A 9,148-nucleotide genomic window follows, 5' to 3' on the forward strand; every position below is an offset into this window, starting at 1 on the left:
TAAAATATGTGCATTCATTTCTTATTGTAAAATTTGACTTAAACTTTATAGAAAATAAATGTTTTATTACCTTTATTTACTTGAAATGTTAAATTCGGTAATATATTTATAAATAATGCTTTTTGGAACATAGAAAATTGATTAATCTTAATTTGAGCATCATATTTATGATTTAAAACCATAAAAAATTGTGTTTCTTCAAAGTTATACGATACATTGTTTTTCAACTTTCCAATAAGATAAATTGTCAGTGTTAACAATTTTCATTCAGTATTTTGTTATTCTTAAAAATCTATTTACATACAATGGGAACCTTCCCATTTCACCATTTACATATGCATTGCATGTATTCGTTATCACTTTTAATTAATAATCTTTTTAAAAAAAATAAATTTAATTCTTTCAATTTGTTTCCCCAAACTTCACATGAAAAGCCCAAAAAAGAAAGAAGAAAGCATTAAATAATTGACGCAATAGTTTTGGACTTAGATCATATTTATTACATTTACATTTATAGCCTTAAACGCCTAACCTAAATGTTGCTGATTAAAGCTACCAGTGTAGTTAAAACAGTTCCACGGTAGTTAAAGTAATTCGAGAAGTTGAGATTTGTAAGTTATTGCAACTGCCAACGGCCAATGTTGATACCAGACCATTAAAAAATAAGCTTGAGCAACCGAAGTGCCTAATCTAAAAGGCCAATTATGCCCCATAAATGCTTTTACTTTAATTTCTCAATATTTTTTTATTTTCAATAGTTTCAAAAAGATACTCATTGGCCAAATACCTAATCCATCTTTTTTTCTGATTCGCTTTGACAATTAGTACAATAATAGTGATTTTGTATTTTGTATGGAAGTCAAAAAACTACTTAGTTTACACTTTGTTACTTTTGTGACAAATTATTTAACATTTAGTGCTACTTTTTGTTTAGGTAACAAGCATCAAACATCCTCAAATACCGTTATTTAAATATTATAAAACTAATATTTGCCCTTTCTAAGAAAGTAAAAATTTATCAGTTTTTGAGGCATATAATGTGCCTTTACATAGTTCAAAATTCACGAACCTCTTTTTGCAAATTTTAGCAATCCCGCTGAGTTTACCATTGGTAACGATTTCAAAAACTCCCGACAGCCAGTGCATTTATGATCATCCACTTGATACGTAACGGCTTTACATTCCTTGTCCTCATTACAAAGTCTACCGCATGTTACTGCAGCAGCAACCGTGTCCTTCATAAACCGAACATCTTCCGCTGGGCATATGTCTTCAACGAATTGTCCTTCAGCTTGAAGTTTTACCCAATTTATGGCCGTAGATGTTGATACCATGCCAATTTCAATCACAAAAATGCTGGTAAATAACAGAAGAACCATTGTATAAAGGTCTGTCGTTGAGAACATTTTCGCTTTCGAGGACGGTAAGAAATGCGTCTAAAGAAAAGCAATATTTATTGTGAAAAGGCGGGTCTTTTTCAAAATTGCATGAGTATAAAAAAAGTAAACAAGCTAGCATAACAATATCAATATCAGGTTAAAGGCACATCAATGACTGTTAATGCATTTAAGTCATATATTTTATTCCATAGTTTAACAGTATCACATATCGTTAATAGGACGCAAAGCAAGCATTCCACGTGTGACGTTGAATAATTGAAACTTTTCAGGTCCGAGAATTCGAAACATTTTCTCATGTTACATATATGAAAGTGATTCTATAATAACTTGAACTCTTACAAAAATTCATCCCATTTGAAACACGGTGGAATCAGACTTTATTTCACTTATACTAATACTATATATTACTGTGTTGAATGTGTGTATGATGAAATTTTATTTCATCGAGTGGGCTTTAAAAACAGTATTCTCACGAGTGGCGTAGCCACGAGTGAGAATACTGTTTTTAAAGTTCACGAGATGAAATAAAATTACATCTTACACAACAAACAAACAAATTTTCTTTTTATTTTATGCTAAAAAACAAGTTAAAACGAAATTTCCATAATATTAACGTAAATATTAAAATCTGTTTTCCCCATTGAGAGCCCCATTTAGTCGGAATTTCTCATTAAAAACAAGAAGTCTTGAGCTGAAAAATAAGTCCGACAATCAACGTTAAATGACAGTGATATTATTTATTTTGTTCAAAAAATATGAATGATCGCTTGTTTTAATAATAAAAACAAACAATTCTTGTAGGAGAAAATTCCAACCATCCATCCATATTTCTGTTACTTACTGCGAATTTATATTAGACCTGGCTTTGTTAAATGTAAGCGGCAGCCATTTTTTAAAGTTGTGTATTTCACGGGAGGAAAATAATTGTGTTTGATTCAGAGGGATATCATTTGGATTTATTAGTCATACACCTTTTAAAAAGAAAGAAAACATATTTGAGGATTGAAACAGACATAATGGATGGATGGTTGGAATTTTGCCTGCTTTTTAAATTTGTGTTTTGACGTCTTATCTGTGATACGCAGGCTTCATAACCTCTGATCCCCTTTCAAAATTCCATTTTATTTAGTTCCGCCCATTGTTTTCTCGTTTAGGGCACACGCTTTTTATTACTTTGGGACCATACGCCGCTTTTCATGGAATGGCACGGAAGTGTCACATTGAAGGTTCCATGTTAACCGCCGTATGAACACATCTGCGGATGTTTTTAAATTCAAAATTTTACTATTTCACGTTTAAATGTTGAATTCTGCTTAAGCCGGTGCTAGGGGGCGTGGACGGTAACTTGCACTTTCCAGTACCGTCCATGAACAGGCTCAATCAAACCGGGCCTGCAACATTTTCAATTTTGCCGTGTTGGGCTTTCTTTAGGGATTCTGTATTTATCTATTTTATGATCACATCCGTGTTATTTGTGCCGTGTGGCGGCTGTAAAAAGTCTCCCCGTACATTTAACCAATGATGTTATATTTTCGATCCTTGAAGATCGTTCAGCACGACATTGTTGTTGTGCTTGTGGTATTTTTAGTTTCAACTTTTCGGCATTTTCTAGTTGGGTGGTTCCAATATTCCTACTTGAATAATGTTGAATCACCCTTAGGATATGTTCTATAAAATAAGTGTTGGCAGATGTGAAAACATGAAAAAAGCAGCTATGGAAATGGAAAACTTGGAACTTGCTCGGAACGCTGGGTGGTTTACTTGTTCTACGAGCTGATAGCTGTCTATGCTTTTCAATTTTTCATAATGCATACGGCAGTTATTGCTCGTAGGATACTTTAATATGCCCAAATGTCATCAAGAGCAGTTTGCATGTGGAAGGAATGTATTTTCAGACTGTAAAAATGAAACAAAAAAATTAGAGACGAAATTTGGTGATTGGAATTTGAATGAATAGAAGTAAGTTTTCTTCTTTTTATTACTTTTGACATTTAAGTTATTCATCAATTTCAGCTTTGCGTTTTCTTTAAACAGCCTGACATTGTCAGAATTGTTTGCAAAAAAAAATTGAGGTACCACATGGGAAAAATCTTTAAAAAGTAGTTTCGTCATTGAAAAGTGTGAAATTATATGTTGATAATTTTCATTGTGAAATAATCAATTATAATTTTCACTGATAAATCAGTAATCCACTGAAAAGCATAAAATAAATTCTAACCTTCAGTTTTAATAAATAAATGTCGTTTGGTAAATGATCCTTGCTATATGCATTCCTCGCGGTTTTTTTCAAAATGAATTTGTCTATAATTTGCGGTCTGTAATACTGTAAATAATTACATGTATGCTGATATTATTTAGTATCAGACAAAACAACAAACCATGAAATAATTATATATATGATTGTTGTTTGCAAATGTGAGATACATGATCTGCTATAACATATTATTCAAAATGCAGATAATAAGTTGTTCTAGAACAGAATAATACTATTCATCGACTTTAATAAAGCGGCCTTCAGCGTTTATTTTCTTTTGGGAAAAAACCACAACAATTCTATGCTGTTTCAAACTAATTATTTTGTAATTTCATCTTAGAAATGTGCATCATATCACTGTAAAGCCGCCTTCAAATCAGCGAAAATAACGCGTCATGACATTCGTTTCTAAAAATAGAAGATCGCCCGCTTAACTAATTTGAATATATAGAGAGTTGATTGATTGATTCCTTGCTAATGTATTTTATCGCCGTCAAATGTCATTTTTCACCATAATTCTTTTGATTTGACAATTATACGAAAGGATCAATATAAAAATAACATAATTTTATTATTATTATTATTATTATTAATATTTAATCTTTTGAAAAGTTAAGGGACCGCTTTTAATGTCCTTACTGATTCATTTAGATCTTTATCAACAATATTTTTCAAGAATTATTTTATTACAATATCCATATACGTGATCCAGTGGTAATTGGTAAACGCAGTTTCGTTCTTCCACTTTTTACGTGCAATTGCGATAACAACTGACATTTATATGATTTTGTTTTTACCGGGGCCGTCATGACGCCGAGACTCAAGCATAATTAATAACGCTTAACAACGGCAGCGACGTCAGCCGAAAAATTGGGTTTTTTATAAGTCTTACTTCTGCTCCACTCCACTACTTTTAGTCTAACTATACTTCAAATCGATTCAAGCGCAAAGGACAAAGTCATGCGCAATGATATAAACAGTTTTAGTTATTATTAACCCATTACTTCATGAGCATTTTGTGAAAAATGGCTGTTTTCATTGAAAAGTCTCCCATTACAAGTTCAAATTGCTATAATACTATAAAAACTGCTTCAACACTAATCAAACTTGGCACAAATGTTGACTGGACCATTGCCCTTGCAACAACATGCTCAGGCTTAAATTTTCTGTTACCATGGCAACGAGGGGACATCTCAAAATTGCCAAAAATCACTATTTTGCGTTGATTTTTTCCATCATAATTGATTTCAAAGTGCTGCAACTTCTCAATGGATTGAGATAGAGTCAAATGCTTTTCAGCGTTGGTTACACGTTATCTTATGATCGATCTATGGTCATTTATAGCCTCTCACAAGTCCAAAATTTTCTTGGCGATGAGGGGGACTCCGCCCCCTTCAAAGCCCCCAAACAGAAGGGGGCACGTCCCCTTCTGGCAACCCCCTGATGTATCTTTTGGTTGGGGGGCCGCGCCGAAAAACTGGTCACTTTTTTTAACAACATTTCTTAATCAAAAATAAGTGTTGGGGGCCTAAATAAGGCATTTTTTCACCATTTGAGACAACAAAAAGGGGGGGGGGTGAAAAAGGCGTTAAAAGGCGTGTATATGAAGTAATGGGTTAATAGAAAATGATGAAAATACTTGAATTTACTCTAAATCGCGTTTTTCCATGTTTAAACATGGCCTGTCATATGAATTTGAAGAAAAATTGTTGTTTTGTAGATTTTTTTATTTTTTTCATTAATAGAAAATGATGAAAATACTTGAATTTACTCTAAATCGCGTTTTTCCATGTTTAAACATGGCCTGTCATATGAATTTGAAGAAAAATTGTTGTTTTGTAGATTTTTTTATTTTTTTCATTAACCCATTACTTCATGAGCATTTTGTGAAAAATGGCTGTTTTCATTGAAAAGTCTCCCGTTACAAGTTCAAATTGCTATAATACTATAAAAACTGCTTCAACACTAATCAAACTTGGCACAAATGTTAACTGGACCATTGCCCTTGCAACAACATGCTCAGGCTTAAATTTTCTGTTACCATGGCAACGAGGGGACATCTCAAAATTGCCAAAAATCACTATTTTGCGTTGATTTTTTCCATTATAATTGATTTCAAAGTGCTGCAACTTCTCAATGGATTGAGATAGAGTCAAATGCTTTTCAGCGTTGGTTACACGTTATCTTATGATCGATCTAGGGTCATTTATAGCCTCTCACAAGTCCAAAATTTTCTTGGCGATGAGGGTGACTCCGCCCCCCTTCAAACCCCCCAAACAGAAGGGGGGCACATCCCCCTTCTGGCAATCCCCTGATGTATCTTTTGGTTGGGGGGCCGCGCCGAAAAAGTGGTCACTTTTTTTAACAACATTTCTTAATCAAAAATAAGTGTTGGGGGCCTAAATAAGGCATTTTTTCACCATTTGAGACAACAAAAAGGGGGGGGGGGGTGAAAAAGGCGTTAAAAGGCGTGTATATGAAGTAATGGGTTAAAGGCCCATCATGCCTCAGAAATCATTTTTATTTCTAAAAACCTGTTTATTTTTTGTATCTTGTTAAAACATATTCATCTGCTATATACATTAACTATCCTTTGCATCTTTAGTTCTGTTGGCATAAATATAATTATAGTGAATTAGTATTTTGTATGAAAGTCAAAGTTCTACTTTGTTTACATTTTCCTACCTTAACGACACATTACCGCACATACAGCGCTACTTTTTCAGTTGTTAAACATATATAGTGCACTTAATCCATTATTTAAACATTATTAAACATGTGTGACATTTTAAAAGAATTAAAAAAAATATGGATTTCTGAGGCATAATGTGCCTTTAAACAAATGCATTTTAGTATGCAACCTTTTATAACAAACTATTAAACAGACAAAAAACAAAGACAAAACTCAGCTAAATTAAATATCACATATAAAATAATACAATAATAACTAAGTAAAATAAACAAAAATAAATGAAAAACAAAATATTTTAATGAGACGCAAGAAAGTTTACTTTATTTGCAAATAACTTCGAGAGGTTTTCCTCTGATATAATTGTGACTTTTTAAAGTAGATATTGATCTGACTTACAATCAGTAATCGAACTTCATTTATATAATAATTAGACGCTAACATATATAAGAAAAGAATAAACTATTTAAATAAACAGTTAAGAAAGAAAAAGAGATCGAATGAACTTTAAAGCACCTTTTCCCCTTAAATGTGGTTAAATATAAACCACGTCTGCACCATCTCCATAATACAAGCTGTTCAAATAGTTATTTTTATCATTATGAGTGTCTGTATAGAAAGTCAGAAATTTTTTCAAATTATGGCCTTGTCATTGACTAACAAGTAGGAAAAAGACTATTTTAAAAGAGCTGTTGGACTTTTGCAGATAGCGACATTTATTTTAAGTTACTTAAAGGCACATAAGACCTCAGAAATGAATACATTTTTTTTCTTTAAAAATACAAACAGAAGATTTATAACATTTCAACAATGGCTTTAGAGTATCTTATAATATACAGTATATTAAGTATACCTGGCGTGAGAAGTTCCGAATGTGAAACTTTTTGTCATAAAAGTAAAAACATGTAAACAAAGAAGTATTTTGACTTCCATACAAAAGACTAAGTCACAATAAATGTACCTATTACCAAAATGCAGTAGAAGCAAAAGATGGTTCATGTTAATAGCCAATAAGTAACATTTAGGAAATTATTACAAGGCAAGAGCGATAAAAGAATTACGTTTTTTTTGGCATAATGAGCCTTTAAAGCTAGCAATTTTATGTAATATTACATGTATCTTCGCAAAGGCCTATTATACCCCAGTGATGCTTTTAATTTCATTTCTAAAACGTTATTTAACTTTTCATGTTATAGTTTCCAAACAGTAACTCATTACAATTGGCTAATTAACTGGATCATCTTTTGCTCCTTTTGTCTTTTTTGCTGTTATCTATAATTAGCATTTAGTATCAAATTTAGTATTTTATGTGGAAGTCAATTTCTATATTGCTTACATTTTGCTTTTTTATAACAAATTTTTTACATTCAGCACTTCTGTCCGAACTTCATAAGCTGTTGTTTCCCCTTTTAAAATTCCTGAGGCATAATGTACCTTTAAATAGATCCATGAATCGGTGGTAAAGCAATGTCTTGGTCGCGGATATTTTTTTATTCAAACTTCATGTGGAAATTGATCTACAAATGTTTTATTATCAAAACGGCTAGAGGTTAAATATGCTATTTTTAGATATATCGTTTCATATGATTGTCCCATTTAAAGAAATATGGTGGAAAATGAAATTTGCCGTCGTCAAAATGCATAAACAATAAGGAAACCCTTCGATAATTCTGCTCTCTAATATGTAAATTAGTAAAGCGGACGATTTGTTTCCAGATCTTCTATTACGAACGTAACTGTCGCGTTATAAATAACTCACGGGACGCTTTGTTCAATGAGATAAAATTACTGAAATACTTTTAAAACAAAACAGAATGGTTTATCAAGCTGAAGGCCGCTTCAATATAGATGTTACACTCGTATTAGAATAATAAAAGTTACTGAGAGTTGACAACTTATTATTATTTACATCTTGAAAATAGAACACTGTTTGTCAAATGTGGAAATAATCATTTAAATAGTGGAACAGTGAAATCAGGGGTCTCTCAAGGGTCTATATTAGGCCCTTTACTCTTCATTTTCCACGTTAAAGATATGCTATTTAGTACAACACACTCTAACAGAGACATGTATGCTGTAGATATATACTACTATGTTTGCATCAAATGAAAAAGTTGAAGTGATTCAGAGAATCCTTCAATGGGATGTTGATCATATAAGTAAATGGTGTAAACTAAACAGCGTGGCAATAAATCTGGAAAAAAAAACACTTGTATTGTAATTGGGTCAGAAAAGAAATCCCACTTCTCACACACTGACACAGGACATTACTCACACATTGACACACTAGGAATTACTCACACACAGACACAGGACACTACTCACACACTAACACACAGGACACTACTCACACACTGACTCAGGACACTACTCACACTCTGACACAGGACATTACTTACACACTGACAGACTGGGAACTACTCACACACTGACACAGGACACTACTCACACACTGACAGACTGGACACTACTCACACACTGACAAACAGGCCACTTCTCACAACTGGGAACTACTCGCACACTGACAGAGGACACTACTCACACACTGACAGACATGTCACTACTCACATAATGACAGACATGTCACTACTAACACACTGACAGACAGGAGAACTACTCACACACTGACAGACAGGGGAACTACTCACACACACTGACAGACATGTCACTACTAACACACTGACAGACATGTCACTACTAACACACTGACAGACAGGGGAACTACTAACACACTGACAGACAGGGGAACTACTCACACACTGACAGACATGTCACTACTAACACACTGACAGACAGGGGAACTAC

Source organism: Ruditapes philippinarum, unplaced genomic scaffold (genome assembly GCF_026571515.1).
Source record: "Ruditapes philippinarum isolate M1 unplaced genomic scaffold, ASM2657151v2 ctg12199_1_1_1_1, whole genome shotgun sequence".
Classification (NCBI taxonomy): Eukaryota; Metazoa; Mollusca; class Bivalvia; order Venerida; family Veneridae; genus Ruditapes; species Ruditapes philippinarum.